At 40.5% G+C, this 23,713-nt stretch overlaps 1 protein-coding gene across 3 annotated transcripts in view; it reads left to right on the forward strand.

Annotated features, from left to right (window-relative positions):
• SEMA5A (semaphorin 5A) overlaps window positions 1-23,713 on the forward strand; it is a 397,867-nt gene that overhangs the window by 119,161 nt on the left and 254,993 nt on the right. Inside the window, exon 3 of one of the 3 annotated variants that reach the window (XM_059694805.1) lies at window positions 18,345-18,511. The exons of the other annotated variants lie outside the window; for them this stretch is intronic. The gene's annotated coding sequence lies outside the window, so the exon portion shown is untranslated. The remainder of the gene's footprint in view (window positions 1-18,344; window positions 18,512-23,713) is intronic. 3 annotated transcript variants of the gene reach the window in all.

Genomic DNA, 23,713 nt, shown 5'->3' on the forward strand with positions numbered 1-23,713 from the left:
CAGCAGGGAGTTGAATGCTTGTTGCTATAAATGACCTCTCATTTTTCATGTGGCAGAATAAAGAGAATCTGTATGGGTTATCAGAGAAAATTAGAAAGTTGTCCAATGACTGTACCAGGCTTCCTATTTTAGTAACTGAGAAAAGTTTCACTGGTAGGGAGCCTACAGCTTAGTGTACCCTCAGTATTTATGAATAGTTCTATGGCAGACAGTTATCACACCCTGATGATAAAGAATATTCCTGTTGGGAGCGAGGAATTGTGGACAAATGGCCAGGCTTTCATTGGGATCATGGGAGCGGGTCTGATCATTACTTCTGCTAATTGGTTTTACCAATTCCTTTCCTCCTTACAGGGCATAATACTACTTAAATTGCAACTCTGAAGCAGAGTTCCTCATCATCAGCACTATTGACATTGGGGGTTGGATAATTTCTTCTTGTGGAGCTTCCTGGACATTTTAAGTATTTGTCAGCATTTCCAAGTCTTTCCTCACTAGCATTATGCTCCAACCAAAATGTCTTCAGGCATTGCCAAATGTTCCCAGGCAGAGGGAGTCAGAGCATCCTCGGTTTTGAGCTATTGGTGACGGCGAGGTCTTAGATGTGATGCACCGCAGTTTGCATGTTATCTTTGTTCTTATTCTGGACTTTATGCCAATAGCTTCCATCAGTACATGGACGAGGTACCTGGGGTGGAAGTGAGGCAGGACCCAGCAGTGACTTCTGCTCTCCCTTCCCTAGAGGCTGTGGGAGGCTCCCTTCCACCAGAATTTAATTGCTGGGAAGTGTCCTCTCTAACCTCCCACGATTCCAGTTTTCAATGCTTTTTCTTCTCATTTATGTAGTCATAGATTTTTACTAGTAAAATGAAAGAGTGGAATAAATAAAATCCAACCCCCCCCTACTGAAGGTTGAAGAAATTAAGGCTAAATTTTTCTAAGACAAGAGCTTTGAGAGTTAATTTATGATCTTATGACCTACTGCCATAATTTCATTTTCCTCTTTTTTTTTTTCCTGACCACTCTTGAAACTATCAAGATGTAGAGTGAAATGAATATTTTTTGGTTGTATCCTTTAAACCTACAGAGTTTGTTGAGCTGAGTGAGTGCAAGTTAAAGCTGCCCTTGAAAGAGTGTAATTTAAGACTTTTTTAAAAAATTATTTTTGCTGCTCAACTTTCAACTGTATTCCAAGGAAGGAAGTTGTCTAACAATGGAAGATTTCACAGCCTGTATATTTGAACTAAATCAGAGATCTGATGGCAAGTCTAATACCGCACAACATTATGTGAATTTGGGGAACTTTTGAAACAGAACGAGGCCATAAACCAGTGAATAGAACTATAATGATGCAGACAGTAGTCATTTTGATTTGATAGGTGTTCAGCAGGTCTTTTAGTACATATATTTTCCATTTTGTTTAAAGGGAAATTCCACCCAATTTGCTTAGACCAACCATCTGGAAGTACTTTTCCCCTTTATTGCCTTTTGATACCTTGCCAACTGAATGAAAAATGATAGATGATGGAAAAATTACAAAAATCCTGTTTTTAATGCAATTTAATGTTAAAGAAAATGCTAATTTTTCATCTTTCAACACATGCATTCAGTTAAATGAAGTTCCTCTGAGTTTTCTTTGGTACTTATTTGTCACCTGGTATGTGTGACAAATGTTCAGATTCCTGTTCTTCCTCCTGCTGTCATTTTACACCTAAAGGCCCAACGTCTCCCAGATGTCTGTGTTCAGTCATCATCACTGAGGTAGGAGAACTCCATCTTACATCTGTGCAACCCTGGACATGACTGTCCCGTTCCGATGGTTGGTGCAGTTTTCTCTATGCAGGTCAAAGCTTGTTTTCCTCTTCTGTAATGAAATTTTGCTTAAAGAAAGCAGCTTTCTCAAAGATGCATTTTAAAAGTAACCACTCATTGGAAGCACTTAGTGGATGAATCAAGTAGTGGTGGACTTATCATTTGAAAAATACAAGTCTCTGATTTCATCTCAGCCAAATGCCTACCTGCTTAAAGAACCATCCTGTCTTTCAGTGACCGGGTCTTTGCTTGTCTTTGTATCAAGTGGACTGAGCTTTGGGTGGCAGTGAGTCACACAATGGAGACCCAGTTATGAATCGATGTCATATTGTGAAAGGGTGTCATGTCTATAGCAGACATGCTATGTGCCAGGCACTGTCATAGGGGCTTTTTGATTGTTATGTCAGTCATGACAGAAACCCTGCGAGGTAAGGGGTTTTATTCCCTTTGAATTGATAAAGTCAAGACACAGACACCACATAACTTTCCCAAGGTAGAATTAGAAAGCTGGGGTTCATTTCACAGTCTGCTAGCTCAGAAGGCCATGCCCTGATGCTGGGGAAAATTCTCCTCTTCTCTTAGTTGTGAATGATATTTATGGTTGATGTTTTTGTCTAATGAATGTATCGGATAGGTTTTTGGATGAGTTTGTTGTTGCATTTGTGTGAAGATTTCTAGTAAATAATGTTACCAGTATTTTTATATTATGATTATGAGGCAGTAAAAGCATCAATCGAGCCAATGACTTATGAACATTTTAAAAGGGACTTATTTCCATCTTAATATTTATGCAGGATCCATGATCTTTAAAGCACTGAATGTAGATCTCTGCTATAAAATATAATCAGAGGGACATTTTTAAAAATTTTATGCTCATTTAGAGAGAATATATTGGATAGGCATTGGCAGAAAGAGCTAGAGGAAAACTATCAGCTTAGATGAAAGTAATTTTTTCCTATTCATAGGGAATTGCTGGATCTTGAACACAGCTGAGTAGTGTTTTCCATATCTTATGCTTCACTTATTGTAAATGTAATTAATTTTTTGATGGTAGCCTTTAAAGTCTCAAATATTATCATAATGAAATATGATGATTGTAATATCTATTTATGCATGTAATATGTGTTTCCCTAAAATAATTACATAATAAATTTTCATTTCCTAGTGACAAAAGATTTGGGTATCTGTTTAGCTCTCATCTAGTTAAGAAAGGCAGTAGGTGATAATTTTGAATCAGATCCTACTAGATAGAAAAAAAATTAGAAAATGTTTTCTCCTAATTTCTTGAGATGAGTTTTACTTACTTTATAAAAATTTTACATACCTATTTTGGTACATACCTTGCTTGGGTTCAGTGAAATTTATTTAAAGGAGAAGTAGTAAACTTTGTAAATGCTAGGCTGCTGGGGCTACTCAAGAGTTCAGGAATGTTTAAGAAACATAAATGATTATGGCTATTTAACTTGACTTTTATTTAGCCTATGAGCTGCTGTCCATGTATGACAAAAACATTGGCATACTATCTGCTGTCATGTGCCTTTCCTGTTCCATATGGATATATGTATATTCAACAGGGTGAAAATACTTATGGATTTCAACCATTTGTTCTTTTTGTTTTTTTGTCCTTCAACAAGATTTAATATTTTTCTTCACATAGGTCTTGTACATTTTTTTAAAGTGACTGAAAAAGACAGTATAAAATGAATTGCTTTGCTACAAATCCTTTTTTGGAAGATGGGGAATACAGATATTTTAAATTTCTCTTTATTGTTGAAAGTATTACAGATGTCCCCTCCTCCCCCCACATTGACACCTTTTTGGGCCTCCCTGCCCCCTCCCCACACCCCTCTGGCCAAAGGCTTTACCATACTATGATCTGTGTCCATATATGTGTATAAGTTCTTTGGTTAATCTCTTCCCACCCCTGAGCATTTTTTCTTACCCTTTCTTCCAACCTCCTCTCTTCTATCCCCCTTCAGCCACACTCTCCAGCATACTTTATCACTCTTTCCAGTTCATACTATTTTAAGGTTTGCCCTTCTCCCTTTATGAAGCCCTACTAACTCTCCTGGAAGGTTTTTGCCTTGGTATATCAACTTCCACCAGCCTATTTATGTGAGTTCTAGCGCTACCTTGGCCAATATGATGGTTGTGCCATTTAAGCCTTGTATTCTCTGCCTAAACTTTCAACATTTTGTTTAAGGCTTCAGAAGCCAGTTGAGTTTCTTTTTATTATTCTCAGCCCAGCTTTCTTATTTCTACTTAGCTCCACCTATATCTGGCGTGTACTATTACATTTGCTATCACATGTTTAAATGATGCCCCTTTTCCTTCCATGGAATACTTCCCTGATGATTTGGGAAAAGTTTCTTCCCTCTTTCTTATCATTATGGAATTTTATTTCCCATTCTCCTGGGGATGTGCCCTTTATTCCTACAGTTGCCTCCACTCTGACTTCTAGGAGCCCAGCACTTGGCCACCTGACCTTGTGACCCCTACTTGGGGATGAAGATTCTGCTTACCTCCTGCTAGCAATCATTCTACACATTTATTTTGGTGTGTTATGTGGAATGGTGGACGTTGTGGATGAAACAGCAGATATTGCTGATGGATGCAGATATGAATGCCGTGTTTTGATTATGAAGTTCCTTCATATAAGAAAACATTCACATCGGGGACTGTTCAGTGTAGAAAAAATTAAGTAGTAGAAGAAACAAAACAAGCAGTTCATAGTTTTTTTTTTTTGTTTGTTTGTTTTATATGACACTTTTGACCTGAAATTCTAAAGACCATTGTTAGTCAATCAAGATAGTTATTCTAAAGTAAGTCATGGAGGTATAGGGTAATGTGTTTTTAAGAAATAATTCTCTAGGGCTTAATTAGAACAATCAGAAGAAGGGAGTGGAAAAGGCAAGGACACCTGGAATCCACAACAAGATTGATTTTCTACCCACCATTTACTGGGACAGGACACTGCCTTCTTGAAAAAGACAGTCTTTCATCCCAGGGGCCATCTTGCATGGATTCTGCTAAGATCCCCTGTCTCATTTTAAAAGAAAGATCTAGCACTGACATTCATAATATTATTTAGCCTTAATTTATCTTCTTGTAAGTTGTGACTCATGATCCCACACTTAATGTTTTTCCTTTTGGTGAACACAAGATTAACTTTATTTCCTCCTTCTTCTATTCCTTCCTTGTGAGTAAGTCACCAGCACAGTTCAATTCTTTGGTCTGGGAAATGAGCCATTGTTCTGGCAGTGGGTGAAGCATGGTACTGATGTGACTTGACTATCAGTCTATGGCGACTTAAGAGAAGTGCCTTCCCTGTTCTAGTTGGGGCTGGCATACGTGAGACTCAGGTGACCCCGTATCAGATATCTGCTTCCATGTGATGCTGCTTGGACATGGGCTAGAGTTGCATGACCTCTGAAGTGGCTGAACAGAGAGGACACCCACAATACAAAGGAGGCAGAGAGTACACATGCACAATAGACTCCTCTCATCCTGGTTTGCTTTAGCCCAGTGGCTGAGCTAAGTGTCCAATTAAGAAGATTTATTAAACTCTGGAGCCCTACAGGATAGTCAGCAGCATAGCAGAGCACAGGCTGGAGACATGCCGTTTTCTTTCTTTCTGTTCATTGTGCCGCCAACTGACCCTATTTCTTCTGCCTGGACTGGAGCAGCTAGCATAATGTGCACGCAGATTGGGAATAATTTTTGGAATGGTGCTGTAAGCTATTTTATTTATGGTTACGCAGTGTACATAGTCTTTCATATTATCACAGAATGAAATGAGAAATGGCTTTGTGCGAAAAAAAAAGTCCAGATGGAAATTGTCATTTGCTATAACTCAAGAATAAATATCGTAAGTAGGAACCGAATGCTCTGGTGGAAATGTAGGCAGTGTGTATGCCTTTTTTCTTTACTTGCAGATTGTTTTATTTACTTATAATATGTAGGAAGGATAGGCTGGATGTTTTGCAAGATTAAAGGCCAATGAAATGGAAATCCCAGTCCTGGGGAAATTGACTGCTGACCATCCAGGGAAATCAGATATTAAAACAGCCCCTGGAAAATGGAACCGAGTGCTTTGCAAAGGTGGACAAAGGAAGGCCCTCCCCCTCTGGAGCCCATGTAATGTCAAAAAATTTTATCATTTACAGAAACAATATTTTTACTAAGATCTACAGTGCCTTATTATTAATTTTTACTTTCTTAATAGCTAATTAAGATTTCTTTTTTCCTAATATAGGTATAGGTGCATGCTTATATCTTATTTACACTCTTTCTGTTGTTTAATAAAACCACATCTAAGATACTAGAAAATAAAACTAATGTTTAATTAACAGTTTCTAAAAAAAAATTCTCACAGTAAAACAAAAGCAAAATGAGTTTTTTTTCTTATCTAATTATTTTCATCGGGAGATACATAACAGTTTTTATTAAGATTAAAAAGAATGCCCGGATATACAGATAAATAAAACACCCTAAATAAAGGATATAGTGTTATAATTCATATCAGTATGAAACTGGAGAGCACTGGAGGTCTTATTCATTGGTTAAAGCTGCAATTTTTCTCTGAAGCCTTTTTCTCCATGTGGAGACTTTGGTTTGAGTGGCTGCCTGAATGATCAACAGGAGCAGTCGGGTAATGACATAGCTTTCCCATCGAATGCCTCCATCGGAGGCACTTTCCCTAGGAGGCCAGGTACATTTCATCATTTCTCAACACCCCCTCAGGGAGGGAAGTATACTTTTCCACAGGGAGAAACTTAGTCATGGAAAGGTTTAAGATGTGAAGGTCTGAATGTCAACCCCCAAATCAGCTACGGAGCTGCCACCAAGAAGCCACGGTGTCTTCTCCTCACAGGTAAAGGCCCCTTCCCAGATGTGGGCCAGGAGGGAGAGCCTGGGTCAGGGGCATGACTGGACACAGATGGACAGAGAGAGACAGAGGGACACAGGGTTTTAGCTCTTGCTCTGCCATAAGCTCAGATCACTAAAGGGTTTGTTGTACAGTTTCCCCATGGCTAGCTGCATACTGGCTGCTCTGGTTTACCGGGGAAAGGCTTTGGACTTCATAGATGAGAGATAGAGCCTGAATCCCAAATTTCACACTAGCATATTTGACCCTGAAGAGAGAGGGTCATGTTGGGCTGAATGGTTATCTTTTGGCTTTCCTGGTGAATCATTTTCATGTGTTTTTAGGCATGTTTGTAAACTGACGGATATTAACCTGTATTTTCCATATAATGCTTATGTGGCGATTCACCGCGGTGTATTGGCATCAGAACTCCTGGGTTCTATTTTCAGCTCTGCTATCCATAGTAATTCCTGGGCAAATTACTTCCCCTCTTGGGGACTCAGTTTCCATGTCTGTGAAAAGAGAAGGTTGAAGTGAAACTAATGGTTTTTAAACTGTTTATAATGGCCCAGGTTTTCCCCAAAGTGCTCTGAGAGGAAAGGGAGGCCGAGGTCATGGCTTTGGAAAATAGCGGTCTGTTCTTAGAAAAGGATGAAAAGACCAAGTGTTGCTGGATCTCTGTATGACTCTATGAGGTTTATTTAAACTATAACTTAAACATGAAATTTGCCTTGAAGTGTTTGCAGTATTGAGTAGCCACAGTGTGGAGTGGTTTAGGTGGAGGTCTTGAGAGGCTGCAGCCAGGTTCAGATCTTAGCTCTGTCATTTATTATGACCATCCATGGACACGGCTTTTAGTATCACCGTGCCTCATTTCCTCATCTGTAAAAATAGGATCATAACTTTGGGTGATAATGATATATCATTAATTGTACTACTCTGGCGGGGGTAGATGTTGATAATGGGGGAGGCTATGCTTGTGTGGGGGCTGGGAGTATATGGAGATCCCTGTACCTTTTCATCAATATTGCTGTGAACCTAAAAATGTTATAAAAAGTAAGGTCTATTAATAAACAAAAGTTTCATAATAGTAACTGTCTCATTGGGTTGTTTTAATGGCAGGAGAGTTAATATCATAACATATTTTGAACCTGGCACCTATTAAGCCCTGTGTAAATGGATGCTCACCCATTGGAACACTTGTTTTGCAAGTTGGAGAGAATTTCTGCAATTTATGAGCAATTTCAGTATTTTCTACATGTTCAATGAGTTTCAGATTGGCATACTAAGTTGGTAAGCTAAGTGTTTGTGTAGAGTGGATGTCACAGGCCAAGAAAATAATTTGAGCAAGTTATGGAAACATAGCAGTTCCAGAAGTGGCAATGTCTAGTGTAGGTAAGAAGTTAGTGCTGGAAAAGTTTGTTGGGCTTTTATGTCTAAGTTGGGGTGGGACTGTGCTGGAGCCCAATACAGAGTTCCAGGATTCATTGTTGTAGAGGTAAGACTTTCAGCTGGTGGTGGGGGTGATGACCATGGTGGTGGTGGTGGTGGTAATAATGATGGTGGTGCTGGTTGTGGAGGTCGAGGTAGTGATGGAGGTGCTGGTGGTGGAGGTGATAATGTTGGCAGTGAAGGTTATTGTGCTGTTGTTGTTGGAGTGATGATAATGATGGTGGTGGTTATGGTAATGATGGAGGTCCTTGTGATGGTTGAAGCAAGACAGGAGTCTGTTCTCTTACCTCAAAAAAGTAGTGTGCAATCTCCCCCCAGAATGTAAAGACACTTGGCACACTGCTGTGCCAGTTGATAAGAAAAAGCTCAGTTAACTCTCAAAACTGAAGGAAGGGAAGCCTCTGAGCAGCAAGCGGAAGACAGAAGTGAAAGTAGGTAGCTTTCCTTCCTTCTATTCTCCCGATTGACCCCTGTGAAGGTCATATAGCCTCTTCCTCAGGTGCACACTTGGCTTGCAATTTTATGACCATCTGCAGAGCAAAACAAAAGCAGTCAGATAGCTGGGGGATCAAAGTATACTCCCAGGGAACATCCAGGCTTCCTGTTCAGGTTTTTGAAATAGATTAGGTGAAGGCTTTGCTTACAAATTTCAACAATGTTCATTGCATTTACCAAACTCTGCTGTCCTTGTGACTGCCTTTGTAGAACTGATCTGTGAGACCCCCATTTCTATGTGTTGAAACTGTGTGTTGTAGCGATTCAGAAATAGTTTTGATGAGTATGTACAGTACTTCCTAGTTACTGGATCACTTTGGCATAGTAAGTAGGCAACAAAATTGAAGTACGGAAAAAGATCAGAACATGCCCTTTTTAGGTATAGTCCTTTTGTTATATCATGACTCAACAATTGCTCTGAGATTTTAACTTTGTATATAAGAGTGATTCTCAATGGGGGGGAGGGTGATTTGCCCATCCTTTTCCCTGCCCCAGGACTGTTATCAATATCTAGCGACATTTTGATTGTCAAGACTATTTGTTGTCTTATGCTACTGAGTTCTCATGAGTAGAGACCAGCAACGTTGCTAAATACCATCTAGTGCTTAGACAGCCCCCCCCCCCCCCAACAAAGGTGCATCCCTTCTAAAATGTCAGTAGAGATAAGAAACTCTGGCATATAGTGTTCATCCTATCAGAAATTTGAGGGAATATATTCATCATTCTCGAATCTCTTCCTTTCCATTTTCCAAATTTCATAACAATAACTGTCTTATCATTTACCTAAAGATCTATTTGAAATCTGTAGAAAAGAAACCTACTTGCATTGGGCTAATTTTATATCTTTTCTGTACATTTCCAATTTAAGTGTTAATCCTACAGATATCCTATGCTTTCCCCATGATGTTTGTATCAGTTCTTACAAGACAACTGATATATATGTTTCTTCTCCTAAATTTGGTTTTAAATGTCTGAATACAGTGTAAAATTTCTTTGAATTATTTTTGAATGTAGTTTAGTGCAATACGTGCTTTACATGGCCAATACATACTTAGTGTTAAAATTTGATACTTGATTCATTTATATAAATCAAAATATTTTCTTAATATTCATTATTCCATCATTGAAAAGAAAAACCAGTGCCCACCAAAAATAAACAGAAATACACTTAGATCTCACTGAATTTTCATACTGATATGAGAGAAGTTTGTTTCATGTTTGAGAAATTATTTCTAGCTTTCTACATTTCTAGGCTTTAATTATTATATTTATTTTTAAAATAAGTCTAAGGTAGAGTCTTTATGAGAATGTTCCAACTTTTAAACACTTGTGTCATGCTCTCTTTTTTATGATATTATAAATAGATATCCATGACTTTGCTAAATTTAGCAGCGGGTAAGCCGTTGCCATTCGGAAAATGTTTCTGTTTGGACAAATCCTGTTATTGGGCATGTGGATCCCTTTGAGATAGAGCTAATTTGCTGCTGACATTTCAACTGTGTTCTGTTTATTTGATTTTAAACCAGCTCTTTCTTCCATGTCCCTTTCTCTGATTAGGTAAGACACCAAACATGTATTGGCATCATCATAGGGAATTAGAAAACCAAAGCTCTTTTCTCCTGATAGATAAAGGGAGGTCCCTGACATTCATCATTTTTGGTTATATCTTCTGGCCTATGGGTCACTTTCTCTGTCTAGCCCTCCCTTGGAGGGTATAGACTCAGACTATGCCTGCTCGCAGTGACTGAGTTGGTGCCCGCTCTTACAGATATTGTTGACCCAAACACATCTTCCATGTGGTCAATTCAATCATAAGGACTATTAAGTGATATGGAAGAGAATTTAAGATATTTGAAGTTCCCTTTTTAAATGGTCATGCAAGCTAATTCATGAATATTGACCATGAGCAGGGCTCCAGCACCTTGCTAACCTTGTTGTTGGTACTATTAGCTCACTGCTCCTTGCAATCACCCCGAGAGGTGGTGTGTTATTGTACCGACAGAGAAACCACCACAGAACTGAAGTAACTTGGCCAAGGTTTTTCTTTCTGTGTTTGACTTGGGTCTGTCCAGGTCCAAATATGGTATTCTTTTCACACTGTCTGCACACCAAGTCTCATTGGCTTTTATTATAAATTACTCAGTTCAATGAGGGTGAAAGGAGGTGACCCAGCCTTGGAAGAAACGCTTCAGAAACTTGATTTTCAATGTTGCTTAAAATTAAGAAGGTGCTGCCATCTGAATGGAAAGTTTGACAAGCCCCGAGGTGGAGAGAATTCAGGCCAATGGATGGCAGGGGAGGTTTTAAGGAGAGCCCGCAGGACAGTCCCCAGCATGGATTCCTGTGGAATTCTGGATCTCTGGGGAGGCTGCTCTTCTGTGAAGCCATTTCTAAGTGTTACCCAGATTCTCAGGAGGGACAGAAATGCTGTAACAAGCAGGGCGTTTTCAACACCCTGTTTTGTTTCCTGACGTGTACAAACACAGTTTCAGAGGGCATTCCTGGAACTGGCTGCTTGGGCCTGTTGTTTCATGGTGGGATAAAATAATGACTATCTTGCTTAACATTCTGTAACTCTAGAAGTTGCTTCCAAACCACATGGCTCCTTATTAAACTGGGTGAGAGAACATGCTCACGGAGCTGGTTACCTTATGTTCACCGTTTCTTTGGGTCGCTGGATAATCCATTCTGGAATCTAGTACCTGTTCAAAAGGAGGGAGATGACAAAACAGCTCATCAGTTGTTGGTTTATGGTCATCATGCTAGTATCCTCCTTCCATGAATTAACTTTTGGGGGCCACCTGAGACGGTTTACCTGGAAGGCCTTAGTGTTTTTCATTCATTTCTGGATGTTTTCTTCCAGTGAGCTCAAAAGCTCGCTATCAGAGGTTAGTTTAGTTATGATTTCTGTTCTGATCAAGGGGAAAATATTTTTCTTCAAATTAGCTGCCAATGGGACACTGGAAGGATCCTCTGTAAGGGAACCCTTCTAATAACGCATCATTGCAAATTTAAAAATAATTTGATTAAATAAGTGATGTAGTATTAGGGACTTTGAACTGTTACCAAGTCTTATAAATGATTTAGCTGTGGCTTAAAGATTTATTGCTGGTACTAGAAAGTTATGAGCACCCAGGCTGTAATTTGAGTCCTGTTTTTCTCTTACACACACACACACACACACACACACACACACACACACACACACACACACACAGTGGAGAGTGCTAGTTGAAACCACTTGACATTATGACTTTGATTAGAAAAAAAAATAATTGATGTATTTTGCTTTATTTAACCTCATGGCAGGCAGTTAATGAAAGCATGCTTCGCCATGGTTTGTAGAAATAAGACAGCCCTGAATTTTATAGATGGAAGAATTAACATAGGAATCATATGTGCATCTTCTAAAGATGATTCACAGTAGGATGCTGAGCCTAGCAGGAGAGGAGAGCTGTGTGTGTCCAGTCTGTTTCTTTTCTCTCTCATTCTCTTTACCTATTTTATTAAGTTGTTTGTTTCTAACACTTTAGCCTCTAAGCACTGATGAGGATTGCTCAGAAAAGAGGATTGGCTCATTTTTCAACAGAGTATGAGATGCCTTAAAATTTGGGGTTGTGATTTTCATTACAATGTGGCAGCAGGTATGTGTTAGTCATTTCCTGCTAGTTAGTGTGAGATGATGCTTGTAAAGACTTTAATATTGTAATCTTCACAGCCATATATGGGGAATGTACAATTAATTTCGTTTCACAATGAGACAGTTGAGCCTCAGAGAGGTTAAGTAAGTTGCCCAAAGTCACCCAGGCAGCAAGTCTGGAAGCCCAGTGGAGGAGCTGGGCTTCTTAACGCTTCCTGTCCTTTCCTATTTGTCTCAAAAACATTGGCTGTGTCTTAAGGCCTAAGTTCTCCATTATGGTAAAAAGGTGCACTAACTAATAAGAGTGTCTCTGCCCTTGTGTTATATTGGGGAATTAAGTTTATAAATCATTATGTCACTTTGTAAGTGGAACAGTAAAGTTTGTATACAGTGGGTCCGGAGTGCAAGGTTGAAGGAAGAATTGACTCTCATGGAGAATGAGAGTGGGACAAGAATAAAGCTTTCCCAGATGCATTTGAGGCAGGCCTTCACAGGAAGGAGGAATAGGTGGAAAATTCTACTTTGGAGAAGGAATTCTGAACACAAAGAGCAAAAAGATGTGTAGGCATGAATGTGCTGGCATCTCAAGAATGCTGAATCACATGCATGATTCCTGGTGGGAGATGAGGCAGGAGTTTGAGTGAGATTGTAGCTGATCTTGTTACAGTCCACAAGATCAAGTGCGGAGGGTCAGAGCAGAGTTGTTTAAGCCTTGTTGAGGATAGATGAGAGAAAAACAGAACAGAGCCAGGGATGATTCAACTAGGACACTTGCTGAGGCAGGAAGAGAAAGCCATTCAACAGGTACCATTTAGTGGCCACTTATTGCATGCCTGGTGATGTTATGAGAGCATTAAAAGCATGAGCTTATGTGGTCCTCACAAAAAACCTTGACGGGTAGGTGTGGTACTAGTACTTTAGATGAGAAAAGAGAATTGGCAGAGGTTAGTAAACTCTCCCAAAGTCAACAATTTAGAAGGTAGCAGCACTCAAAGTTACATCTGTTGGATTCCAGAAATTGCTTGAAGGACCTGTGAAATAGTTTCATTTACATGGTACAATTGGATATAACGTCATAGCATCTCTTTAAAAACTGAGGGTGAGGTGGACACATGCCACTTCTAAAAAGTCTAGAGAAGTGCTGATAGATCAAGATAAGTAGTCAAAGTCCTTTTGAGCTCCGTGGTTGAATATTTACAGTGGATTTGTTACTTATAGTCCATAGCCATGAGCAAAGTCACCTCATTTATTAATTGTAATAATATGTGGATGTTTTGAGGATCCTTCATTATGGGTTGATACGAAGTAAACATGTGGACCAACAGAATAGGGTTTAGACATCTGAATCCAGTGTGTGTGTGTGTTTGTGTGTAGAGCTAATCATTTTAAGCAAATGAAGACACAGTTCTTCATGCTGTAGATAAGTGACAAGTGCAGATGACTGTCTAGTGATTCATATGTGGGGTCTACTTGCCTGGGATAGGCTTGCATTTGATTTATTAGAATGTGCTGAAGACAGAGCACTGACCTGCTCAGAGACAGTGGTATGGAGGGAATGGTGAAAGTCAGGAGAAGAGGCAGCTGTTTGTTAGGACTGTGTTGTGCTTAGCTAGTGACCCTGGGGCAATTCTCATCCTTGAAATTCCTTAGGAAAACTCCATGTGATGAGAAGCTTGCCTAGAAAATCCCCGTAGGATGAGACTCTTGCTCAGTGGTCAAGGAATTAATTTGCAAAGAGATGCTAGCTAAAGATTTATAGGATTGCAGTGTTTGGAGAAAACATTACTATTTCATGATCTGAAATGCTAAGTTGACAGTTCATAACACACTATGACCTCTGGCTGTGGGAACTGTGGAGGAAGGGGTGATACTGATATTTAAGAGCTGAGAAGAGGGCCATGAGGGACTGCTGATTCCAAGTCAATTATACAAGTGTTGCATGATGGAGGCTTCCCATTAGGAGGTGGAACCTGTGGTCCTTGGGAAAGTTCTGAGATTCCAGAAACATTCTCTCGGGCTGCCATATGGCACTAGATCCTTAGTCTTCTAAGACCTCAGTGCTCCGAGCAAGCAGAACATTTGTCATTTACACAGTTGAAGTAATACGTCCACATACTTGGACACCGCTATTATGGATACTGCCCATCTGCCTTCATGTCTACTGGTTCTTCCATTTGCTCTTCTTTTTGGAGAATGAACAATATTACAAAAGCTTTCCTTTAGCTATCTGCCTTAATTGCTTTAACACTGGGCAAAAATACTGGGAAAAGAATGGAAATTTCTATTAAGTGGGTGAAGAAGTGTATATGCATGGTCTCCAGGGACTGTCAAAGGGTGTGCGTGGTATGCATGTTGGAGATGACAGTTCTTGGGCTTGTAGCCAGGTCTCCACCAACACAATTATCAAGTAATAGAACATAAGTAATATGGTCAATTAATAAATAAAATTTACACTAATAAAAGAGAAACATGCAAATTGGTGTCACTCCGCTATGCCTGCCAGCCAATTAGGATGAGTGTGCAAATTAACCCAACAAAGATGGCGGTTAATTTGCATATGCAGGCACGGAGCGAAGACTGAAGGCTCTGGCTCCAGTGAAAACTGAAGACTGAAGACGACTGAAGACTGAAGATGACTGAAGACTGAAGAGGCTTGCCTTCTCCACTGTGGCCAGAGCTGAGAACCCTCCAGGCTTGGCTTCTCCACTGTGGCTAGAGCAAAGGCCTGGGTCCTGGGTGCCAGAGGAAAATGGGTGTCGGCAGCCAGGGGAAGGAAGGTCTATTGCACGAATCTCTTCATGCAACGGGCTTCTAGTATAATATAAAAGAATATAAATTGGGCTAATTTTTGATGATAGATAATATATACTAGAAAGTAATTTGTAGTTATAAATAGTGAAAGGTATTTTAAATTATTTAACTCCTAGGGATGCTACTTTCTAGATTGATGACCTAGGGCTAGAAGGTTGACTTCTCTTGATCATAGTTTCTTGTCCAGATTAAACTCAGGTCTGTGTTTCTCAAGCTTCCATATTTTCTTGCAAAAATTTTTCATGTGATTGCATGCAGAAAATGGTAACATTCACACGGATAACTTTGGTAAATGGGGGAGACTTCCCACCTGGAGGCTGAAGGGGTTGGAACCTGGTACATCTGAGCTAGAGTTCTTCAGTATCCTAACCATGCCGGATGCTCCTCTCCTCTCCTGTGACTCTCCTCTGTTAGGAAATCATTTTCTCAATGTGCCTGCACTCTTGCCTCTTCCTATAACCTCTCTCCTTGTAATCTGTGAGAATCACCATTAACACTGGAGAAAAATATTGGACAATAAACTAAAGCTTTTGAAAGGTTATGATCTCATTGTATTTTATCTTTAGTGTGGTGTGTGGAGGAAACTCACAAGATAAATGAAGAGCCCAGTGATGGTGCTTTTGAACTTTAGCTCTGACTTCCATTTAGGAAGTTATGGATGACCACTCCCCATGCCTTTCATTGGATCTGGCATTTGAAGCCATGCCATTGTCGGATTTTTTTTTAGGCTTCTGAACATCATTTTGTTTTTCTTGATATTTTGTTCTGCCCTTGCTTCAGTCAGTAGCTCTCTGGTCAATGTGCAGCTTAGGTATAAAAAAACCCCCACAATTATAAATTACAGTTTGCTACTGTGAGTAATATCTTTGGCCATGTGGAATTTCCTCTAGAGAAGTTGGGTTTATCTTCTTGTTCTATTTTATTTTTATTTTCATCTGGAGATTATCGCTCTCAGAAGAGGACCACTCAGATGCTCTTGAGTAAGGTACATGCCTTTTAGATGATGACCTAGCTCTGAGGAGATAAAGTAATTCTGGTTCCTTTAAAATAGTTAGAGGTTGTCTTTGATACCATCTTCCCTTTTCCTGCAGTGCATCTTCATGCATGACCCTAACCAATGTGCCCAAACTGGACTAATTAGATAGGACTACTTCTATCCTGTGGTGATGGAAATTAGTCAATGAGGGAAATAAGTCCCCAACTCATTTGGATTCTTCTCTGTAGTATTTCTTAAAAATTTTGTCTGATATAATCACACATGCTCATTTGCAGTTAACTTGCAAAAGCAATCCCCAAAAGTATTAAAAATATGCAGACCTGCATATCTCAGAACATTATAACGATTGGATGTATTTTCCTCCAGATGTTAATTGTAACAGTGAAGATCCCCATTGTCATGTCTAACAATTGTGAGCATTGCAGTGGGCCCACATTGTTCTCAGTGTTTCGCATGGATTAAGTCATTCGATCCTCAGAACCTTGTAAGAAAGGCACAGAGGTTATCTGCACCTGAAGATGAAAATAGAGGACATCTAACCAGCAAGAGGCCGAGCTAGGATTTGCATCCAGTGTAGAGTCAGACTTATAACCCAGGGTCCCATTGTTTGTATATTTGTATTTCAATATGAGAATGTGGGTGAGTGTATGTGTGTGAGCACATCCTTGTGGGTGTGTGCCTGTGTGTGTGCATTTTTATAGGCCACACACAGTTTGGTTTACTGTGGATACACTTAATTTATATCTTGAGCATTTCTCATGTCCTTGAAATTTCTCTTAAAAATACTCTCTGGTGGATCAACCAAAGGACTTGCATGCATGCATATAACCAATGGACACAGACGCTAGGGGGGTGGGAGTGGCTGGGAAGAGGTCAATGGGGGACAAATGAAACATATGTAATACTTTAAATAACAGAGAATTAAAATAAATGCTCAATGATCCTAGCTGGTTTAGCTCAGTGGTTAGAGCATTGGCCTGAGGACTGAAGGGTGTTGTGTTCGATTCCTGGTCAAGGGCACATACTTTGGTTGCAGGTTCCATCCCTGGCCCTGGTCTCGGTGCATGTGGGAGGCAATCAATGGATGTGTCTCGCTCACATTGATGGCTGTTTCTCTCTTCCTCCTCCTTCCCTCCCTCTCTAAGAAAATCAATGGAAAAAATAACCTTGTGTGAGGATAAAAAAACATACTCTCCTGTCTTCCTTATATACTTAATTTGTATAGAACCATTTCCGTCCCCCTAAATAGAAGCTTCTGAATCCTGATTGTATCATGTGATAATTAATTAGAGGAGAACATTTCAATGTACATCTTTGTTGACATCTTTGATGAATTCCTTCAGAGAATGTTGTAGAGATAAAACCACAAGGCAAAGTGTATAAATACTTTAAAGCTCCTTAAAATGTGTGTATGTGGGTGTGTGGGTGAGAAATACAAAAAAACACACCACACACTCTGTTTTGTTAAACAGCCATAGCCACCATCAACAGCCTCACGTTTGCATTTCAAAAACGCAGTCAGTAAAGCAGCAGCAAATTCTACAGGTGGAAAGAATTCCCCCCGGACTTCTCAAATAGGTAGCTTTACTTGCCAACTTCTGTGATCCGTTAGATTAGTTACTGCACTAGATAGATCTGTTTGTGGTTCACGCGGCATGTTGTGCTCAGGATACATCGGCTTTTCCAAACTGAGCTGTTTGTGAGTTAGAGCACAGCCCCATCACCTCCAATCTCATCTCCGTGGTTAATGAGCTGCTTCTTGTGCTACTGTGGTTGTAAACAGCGAACTGCAGGAATTTTCCAGAACAGCGAGATTAAGCATAATATTTTGCCTCTTATATATGATGTTAGAGAAGGTGCATCACTTTCATCTGTGCACTCAGCCGGAAACGCAATTATTGCTTATCGGCAAAACAAACAGGTGTGCTAGCTCTCCTAGGATGATTTCACAGGGATGTTCTATTTACCAAGCTGAAGTGGCAGCTTTGAGGACAAAAACGCAGCATTGCCATGGAGGATGGAAAGTGTCTGTCGGTGCTGTGTGCCCAAGCATTCCTCCTCAGTAGAAGCAGAGAGCTTTGCATGGTACAGTTTATCTGTCAGGGCCCATGAAACCAATTTCCTTTCTGTAGGTTAGAGTGAAGTTTATTTTCCCTGGCTAAAAGGCATTCAGTAAGGAAAGGAGGGGAGGTTCCAGTTTCAGAAATGTCCATCATTAACTCAGTTTACACCTGCATATTCTGTGTTCTCATCCCAACTATTCTTCACAGACTGTAAAGGAGACTAATGGGAATTTCTTGTTCTGCTTGGAGACTACTGATCGGAAGTTCTTGATCCGAGTTTGTACCTTCTAACCATCCCTTCTTTGGACCTGCCCTGCTTTCTGTTCTGCCCTGCACTAAGTGTTTCTCCATTATTTCTGACCGCCTGATACCCAGTAAGTCAAACCTGATGGAATCTAAATCTGTACCTTAGGGTTCCAGTCTCATTAGTTAATCCATAAAGTTAATCCACCCCACTCGTTTATTCTAAACCTCAATGTGTTTACTCACTTGAAATTGCAATAAATAAATGCTTATTGAAAATTCAAACAAGGTAGAAGAAGATAAAATATCCCCTCTGCTTAGGAATAATCACAGTTCTTTTTCTCTTGCATACATATAAACATAGAAATCATTTGGTTTATTTTAGTCAAATATTGGATCTTTTTCTTTCTTTATCTCTGTAGATAGATAAATGTCTACATTCCCCTCACCCCCACTCAACATCATTATTGGATTTTTATGTCAGCGTGTGGTCTTACTACATTGGTTTTACAAGCTGCATGATATTTTATCTTAGGCATGTGCCATCATTTATTTGATCTCATCACTTACAACTTTGTTCCTTTCATTTTAGACAGGTAAATGCATTTGCTACCCCCGTTCTCAGTAAATTCTACCCTGCAACTTTATTCCATTTTTCTGCCAAAAGTGTGTTCTTTTAATTTCCAGTCCATTTACATGATTCCCACTCTTCCACAACTCACCTTCCCCAGCCTTTTCCTAGATTAGCCTGGTGCTTCTTTGCATTATTTGTGAGTGGTTGGTTGATCCCTTCATTCAGTAAGTATAGGAAAATGAGGTCCTTCCTATGTGCGAGAAACTGTTGTGGGCTGTGAGGGGCTCCGGTGACAAGTGGGGCTGAGGCTCTCCTGTGTGGCCCTGCACAGATGCCAGGCCTCAAGGTAGAAGAAGTCAGGCTTTGACAGAGTCTGGGGCCACAGAGAAAAATTGCATCCTCAGGAGGCCAGGTGGAGGGGTCTTTTCTTCTCGCTGGGGAAATGGTCCCAGGAATGGAAGAGCTGCTGGTGTTTGACCTGGACCTCAGAGAGGGCAAAGGCTCTAATATAGACGTGGGGGGATGTGTTCTGGACAAGGGTGGGTATGATTTCTAATATTTATTTATGTTGCATGTAGGTGGAGACCATTCATATTCACTGTGATATAATATTGCATACAAATTTCTGTTCTTTCAGTGGACACCAGTGTTATTTCTAGTTTTTGTTTTTTGCTATGATGAACAAGGCTGCAGTGAATGCTCTTTTACATGTCTCCTGGGCAGATGTGGAAGCTGGCTAGCCCACCAAAACATAGCTCATTATTTAGTGAACTGATTTTGTCTTTTCTTTCTAGGAAGACACTAATTTGGTTGCTAGAAATTTTTTTCCTGTAAGATTTAGAAAAACACTTTAAGAATAGTCCTTATTTGTTTATATTTATTAAAACTCTTTTTAGTGCTTCCTCATTGCTAGGGAGTACACTCTATCCTTTCAAATTACTCATATAATTTTAAGTCATGGTTTTTATCTCCAAATTACAGATGATAGAATCTCAGGCATAAGGTTAATAAGGTTGGAGCTAAAACTGGGAGGCAGGCAATCTTGGTTCAGAGTCTGTGTTCTTAAAATCTCTGCACTGCTGCCTCCTCTAAGCTAGTGTTACTGCACAGGAGGACCGCTGGGCTGTAGACTGAGGAGCACCGTTAGATAGTTTCTAACCTTTTGCATAGCAAAGGCAGGTGGGCAGACATCCTGGGGCCTTGTTTAACTGCTAAGAGAACAACTTCCCAAATTGATGCAATCTGACCTTCCTTTTTCTGGACTTATATTTAGGAATCATTCCTTTTGTCTGTTCCTTATGGAATTTAAAGCATTTGGGATTACATTTCAGCCATGATGACCTTTATTGTGATGTCCTGAATGACCTTTCCACTCTCAGGCTAATGAGCTGAAGAATAAAATACCATATGTTCACAGCATGTCTGCATTTCTCAGCATCACATTTCGTGCTAATCATTTGATGCTTCTGTGGCAGCTAATTCAAGATTTTTATTGACTTGTTCTCTTGAAATCTCACCTGAAAGAAAGACTGATTCCTTGTGAGTGAACTTGTAGTTTTCCATAGAAATTCTCCTAAATCTTGTGGTAAGCACTATTCAGCAGCACTGGCAGGAAGGATCTTCACAATGATTTTTTTTTGTGAACAAAGACTGTCTTGGTTTCTATCCCCTCTAGTGCCTAGCTAGTCAGTCGATTATTATATGTGTGATAGATACTCTCTTCTGGGTACTGGGATGTCAAGTGAACAAAACCAAGGCTCAGTCCTCCAGTTAGTTGCTTATTTCCTAGTAGGCTATAAACAAATACACCCATTGAGAAATTTTAAGTCGTTGTAAGTGACATGAATGATTTCAAGTAGTTTTATGTGACAACTGTTTAGTGCTTTAGGACAGTGGTTCTCAACCTTCCTAATGCCGTGACCTTTAATACAGTTCCTCATGTTGTGACCCAACCATAAAATTATTTTTGTTGCTACTTCATAACTGTAATTTTGCTACTGTTATGAATCGTAATGTAAATATCTGATATGCAGGATGTATTTTCATTGTTACAAGTTGAACATAATTAAAGCATAGTGATTAATCACAAAAACAATATGTAATTGTATATGTGTTTCCGATGGTCTTAGGCGACCCCTGTGAAAGGGTCGTTCGACCCCCAAAGGGGTCGCGACCCACAGGTTGGCGACCCACAGGTTGAGAACCACTACTTTAGGAGGTCTTGTGGGGGAATCCTTTCTGAGGAGGTGACATTTGAGGGTAATTTGAACAATGAGGAGTCACCTTGAAAGGACCCAGAGTGAGAGAAAGGATCTCTGGACCTGTGGGCCAGTAAGTGCTATCTGAAAGGTGATGAGCCCAGTGGTCAAAAACATCAGAGGTGTGTGTGTGTGTGTGTGTGTGTGTGTGTGTGTGTGTCAGGGGTTGGGGGGGGGGGGAACATGCACATTTGAATGCACAGGTCAATACAAGACCTGGTGTAAGCAAGCCATCACCACCTGAGGGAAAAGTTAATGGGTGAAAATAATGCAAACCCACATACAAATCTCTACCTTCTTAACAATATTAATGTTTCCATTAAAATGCTACTTATGTTCCTTTTCTTCAGTTCTGCTGTTCACTGTCACAGATATTTTATTCCCTTATTAAAATTTTCTTAAAATAAGAATTGGGGATGCTGGGAAAGGTGCAGAAGTGGGTGGGGCCAGACCCAGCAGAATTCTTGTTGATTAATTTTTCGCTCTTTATATAGGAAAGGAAATTGCAGCTACATACATATTTTTAAAAATATGCAAATATTCTATTATACTTGTTTTTTTCCACCTTTATCTGTAATAATAAAAGGGTAATATGCTAATTAGACTGGACGTCCGGACATTCTTCCTGAAGAAGCTGGGGCCAGAAGGAAGCCAGTCCTGGTCTCGGGTACCTGTGGGCGGCTGGAGGAGGGAAGCTTGGGTCCCAGGTGCCGGAGGGAAGCCGGTGCTGGCAGCTGGGGGATGGAAGACCTACTCTTGCACAAATTTTCATGCATCAGGGCTCTAGTTGAAGTATAATTTGCAATTAAAAATTGTTCATATTTACCTTGTACAATGTGATGTTTTGATACTTGTGTATGTGTGAAATGATTACCACAATCAAGCTAATTAACACATCACCTTATGTAGTTACAGTGGGGCCTTGACTTACGAGTGTCCCGACTAACGAGTTTTTTGAGATACCAGCTGTCTTTCGGCCAATTTTTTGCATTGAGTTGATAGAGAAATTTGAGTTAACGAGCTCCTTAACAAGCTCGGTCTCGGAACGAATTAAACTCGTAAGTCAAGGCCCCACTGTAGTTACCTTTTTGTGTGTGTGGTGAGAGCATTTAAGATCTGTCTTAGTACATTTTGAGTATATAACACAGTGTTATTAACTGCTACCATTGTGTGCTTTCACATGTTGGCAAAGACATTACACTCCAAGTCCTTCTCTTGTATGTAGTTAACATGCTGAACATTAGATTTCCAGAACTTACTCATCCTGTGTACCGTTTCATCAACATCTTCCTATTTCCACCAGCCACAGCCCCTAGCAACCACCATTCTAGTATGCTTCTGTGAGTTTCACTGTTTTAGACTCTTTATAAAGATTGCTCTGGTTGCAACATAGAGGATGGACTCTTGGGGGACAAGCATGGAAAGCCCCAAGACAACTAGAGCAGCTTCTGCTAAGTCTGAGTGAGATATGGAGTGGCTTCAAATGGGATTGCGGCAGTAGAGGTGAGGGAAGGGGACAGGCGTGTGACCCACTTGTTCGGGTTTACTGATGGTTTAGAGTGTCCTGTGGAGGAGTTAGAGAAATAAAAATGACTACCTGTGACGGGGAGACTCAGGCAGGAAGTGGACTCAAGGAGGGGGAATTGGTGGTTTTCTAGGTCCATGTTTGATTGGAGGTGATTCTTTGTCCATTAGAAAAGTGATGGAAGTGGCAGTTCCAGGGGCATGTTGGGGCTGGGATATAATTTTATATTCACCAGTTGAAAACTGCTTTTCATCATCATGGGCCTTCAAGGAGGGTGCGAGATGGCAAGCAGAGGATGGCACAAGACATGGAGAAGGCTATCCATAGTTGTGTGAGGGCTGGTTCTCTTTTATCATTGGCTGAATGAAATCTTGGTAAATTACGTTTCTGGCTCTAGGACCAGTGAATGATGCTGCAGCTGGTTACTTAGTGAAATTTCTCTCCCCAAGGGCACATGTTCAGGCCTAACACAAGGTCAGTTTTAGAAATAGAGCATCTGCTTGTTTCTTAAGCCCAGTGATCCATGTGTCTAGCGGGGCTCCCAATTGTTAGTTAGTATGGTCATTGCAGAAATCCTATATAATAGAGAGGTAATATGCAAATTGACCCTCACTCTGTCACACCGTCACAAGATGGCTGCACCCACAGTGGAGGCGGGGTTCCTGTAACGAGCTGTAATGAGTGATCAGCAAGGACCTGAGGCTATGTGGTGCTGGGTCGGGGTAAGGGACCTGAGGCTGTGCCCCCTGCGTGGTGGGGCTTGATGGGGACCTCAGGCCACACCCCCGGCCCAGAGGGGGTTGATGGGGGACCTCAGGCCGCGCCTCCCGCCCTGGCGCCAGACCAGAGGATTTGAGGTCATGCTCACAGCCCAATGGGGTTTGACAGGGGACCTCAGGCCTCACTCCCGGCCCAGAGGGGGTTGATGGGGGATCTCAGGCCATGAACCCCCACCCGGCAGGGCTTGGTGGGGAAC

Source organism: Myotis daubentonii, chromosome 4 (genome assembly GCF_963259705.1).
Source record: "Myotis daubentonii chromosome 4, mMyoDau2.1, whole genome shotgun sequence".
Taxonomy (NCBI): domain Eukaryota; kingdom Metazoa; phylum Chordata; class Mammalia; order Chiroptera; family Vespertilionidae; genus Myotis; species Myotis daubentonii.